Genomic DNA, 3450 nt, shown 5'->3' with positions numbered 1-3450 from the left:
GAAAGTCCTTTTTATTAAGGTCCAAACAACTTAGTGAATATTTATACCATAAAATTGCAGCCATTTGAAAAGACTAGTACAAATAAATAGAAGAAATAAACTGTAATTAAATGTTACTGCTTACTAAAGGAATATATGTGCTTGTTTGTCACTGTATTACTTCTCAAACCTCAGAATCAGATGGGTTAAAGTCACTCTCATTTCCTATTCCTGGTTAATTTTCATGCAGTACTTGCTTATTCTCATAATAAACAACAAAAGGTGGCTTTGAAAACTATGACATTGAAGTATATGATACTTGATCTAATGTAGAAACTGCAGTACTTAGCGATAATTCTTCAGTCAGTGTCATCATATGTATAGCATCATTACGTTTTCCATGAAAATTTAAAATATCCTTTAGCTTCCCTGTGAGTTCACCATGATTCCCTGGGGAACCTTGTCACAGAGCTTGGGGACCATAAGCTTAGGTTATTGCAGAATTTCCTGTAGAAACAAAGCAAATTTTTCACTTCTCTAGAGGTTAGAAGTAGATTCTAAAGTAATAAAGCCATAAATATCATATCTATGCATAATTTTCCCACATGGCAAAACCCTTATCAGGTGATATAGAGTAGAGGTCTCCAGGCCAGAACTTGGAGAAATGTGTTCTATTTTGTATTCTGTCAATAAGTCACCGTGACTATTTGGAGAAAGTCGCTGGTGTTTCTGCGCCTGAATTTTTATTTTCTGTTGGCAAGACAGAGAAAGTTATCATTGGTTTCCACCAGAATTTAACTGATGAATCCATGTGAATGTACATTGATATAAAAGATACTATTTACAGTATATTATGAAAAATAATTATAAACTGATACAATTGCATAAGTAAAAATTGATAAATGGCTCACTTCAACTAAGGAAATAACCTTTCATTGTGCTTTTCTCATTCTGATTCTATGTATTTTATATATTAGAAGAGAAATTATTATATATCATAATATGAACTTGGCTGGCACACTCACCTTTGCCCAATTGTTCTATAAAATTATATAATTGATTTTTTTACTTAAATAAGATTATAATTAATCTGGCACAAGAATATATGTTCACTTTAAAATTTAAAGTACAAATGAGTAAAAACTTTCTTCTTGTGTTTCTGCCCATATCTATTAACAAGTATTCACATGAATAATAATAACCCCTGCTAGCAATTCACCATATTTAATTCTAGATTATTTTTAATGCACTAAAATAAATATTATATTAGGGTTCTTCAGAAAAACAGAATGAATAGGATATATATCAATATATAAGATAAAATATTAGGTTGATGCAAATGTAATTGTGGTTTCAGACCATGAATTTAAAATCATTATAACTAGGCTCAAGCACATCTTTATTAATAAAAATAGGAACCATTACAATCAACACATATTTTCCACTGAGAAAATAAGCTTGTTTATTCCTGTAGCATAAAAATCCATGCTTCAGGATTCAACAAACAGTTGGAAAGCATTTTCTGCAACATGCTGGTTGTGGAAGCGGTTTCCCTGCAAAAAGTTGTCAAGATGCTTGAAGAAATGGTAGTTATTTGGCAAGAAATCAGTTGAATATGACACATGAGGCAAAATATTGTAACTCAATTTGCTTAACTTTGAAGTGTAGGTTGTGCAACATGCAATCAGGCATTATCTCAGGAAGAATTGGGCCCTTTCTGTTGACCAATGGTGGCTGCAGGCATTGCAGTTATTGGTGTATCTCATATATTTGCTGAACATACTTCTCAGATGTAATGATTTTGCCTGGATTTAGAAAGGGTTCATGGATCAAATTGACAGCAGACCAGAAGTAACCATCACTTTTTTGGTGCAAGTTTGGGTTTGGAAAGTGCTTTGGAGCTTCTTGTAGTCCAACCACTGAGCTGGTGGTTACCTGTTGTCATATAAAATCCACTTTTTATTGCACATCACAATCCAATCAAGAAATGATTCATTGTTGTTGCACAGAATAAAAGAAGATGATACTTCAAAATGATGACTTTTTTGAGTTTTGGTCAGTTCATGAGACACCCACTTATCGAGCTCTTTAACCTTTCCAGTTTGCTTCAAATGCCAAAGGACTGTAGAATGGATGCCATTGAATTCTTCCGCAACTTCTCATGTAGTTGTAAGGGGATCAGCTTGGATGAATGCTCTCAATTGATCATTGTCAACTTTCCATGGCTGGCCACTGCTTTCGTCATCTTCAAGTTTCTGGTCTCCTTTGCAGAACTTCTTGAACCACCACAGCACTGTATGTTCCTTAGCAGTTGCTGGGCCAAATGTGTTGCTGATGTTGCAAGCTGTCTCCACTGCTTTACAACCCATTTTGAACTCAATTAAGAAAATCGCTTGAATTTGATTTTTGTCTAACATCATTTCAATAAATATAAAATAAACAATAAGTAATAAGTCATTGGAAAAAAAAAGTGAGAAATGCACATTAAAATAATGTATACCATAACCACATTTATTTAAGAATATATTCCAATACCACATGGCAAATTTAACAATGAAAAACTGCAATTACTTTTGCATCAACCTTAATACTATGGAAATTAGCTCATGTGATTATGCAGGCTGAGAAGTCCTACAATATGCCCCATGCAAGCTAAAGAACCAGAAAATACAGTGATATAGTTAAGTCCAAGTCTGAAGGCCTGAGAATCCTAGGGGTCATTGCTGGAAGTCCCAGAGTGAAGGCCAGAGGTCTGTGAGCTCTGAAATCTGAAAGTAGAAGATAGATGTTCCAGTTCAAGAAGAGAGAGAATTCAGCATTCAACTGCCTTTAGTTCAGTTGGAGGTTTCAGCAGATTGGATGATGCCTGACCTATTGGTGAGAGCTGATCTGTATCAGCCTGACTCAAATGCTAATTTCTCAAGAGCCACCCTCAGAGACATGGCCAGAAATAATGTTTTCCCAGCCCTCTGGGCAACCCTTAGCCTGGTCAAATAGATTTATAAAATTGACCATCATGGGTATGTATGTAAATTTAGGACTGTATGGTCTTTTGTGCATAAAGATAAACAGGTTGTAGGTACTGAATTGAAAAAAAAAAATTTTAGAAACCATTTTTATCAGTAGATATAAGTTCTATTTTTTTAATCTGCTGTTTCATAATCTATTAAATTTTATCTGGATATCTTCCATATGTCTCTCTAGATCCAGTCTTCATTCTTATTCACTATGCTCTGTGCCACAGGAAACTACTGAAATGACTGCCTGGGAGAATTCTCCATCTCCAATACTTCCTTTGCCCGTTGTCTTCTGATAGCTCAGCCAATGGTGTGAAATCTATTGGCAGGTGATTAAAAAAGGGGAAAGGTATGATTGAGGCATTTATTTTCCATCTTCTTTTATAGCACTTAAAAAAGAATGTCCACAAGGTGCCATCATCATATCAACCCACTTCATTGTATTTGTGGTGAT

The 3450-nt window shown here is 34.6% G+C and overlaps 1 pseudogene; it reads right to left on the bottom strand.

Annotated features, from left to right (window-relative positions):
• Window positions 1-1393: 1393 nt before the first annotated feature.
• Window positions 1394-2405, bottom strand: LOC120854127 (annotated as a pseudogene).
• Between the last annotated feature and the right edge of the window lie 1045 nt (window positions 2406-3450).

Source organism: Oryx dammah, unplaced genomic scaffold, assembly GCF_014754425.2.
Source record: "Oryx dammah isolate SB20612 unplaced genomic scaffold, SCBI_Odam_1.1 HiC_scaffold_27, whole genome shotgun sequence".
Lineage (NCBI taxonomy): Eukaryota > Metazoa > Chordata > Mammalia > Artiodactyla > Bovidae > Oryx > Oryx dammah.
This window is presented reverse-complemented; position numbering and strand designations above follow the sequence as displayed.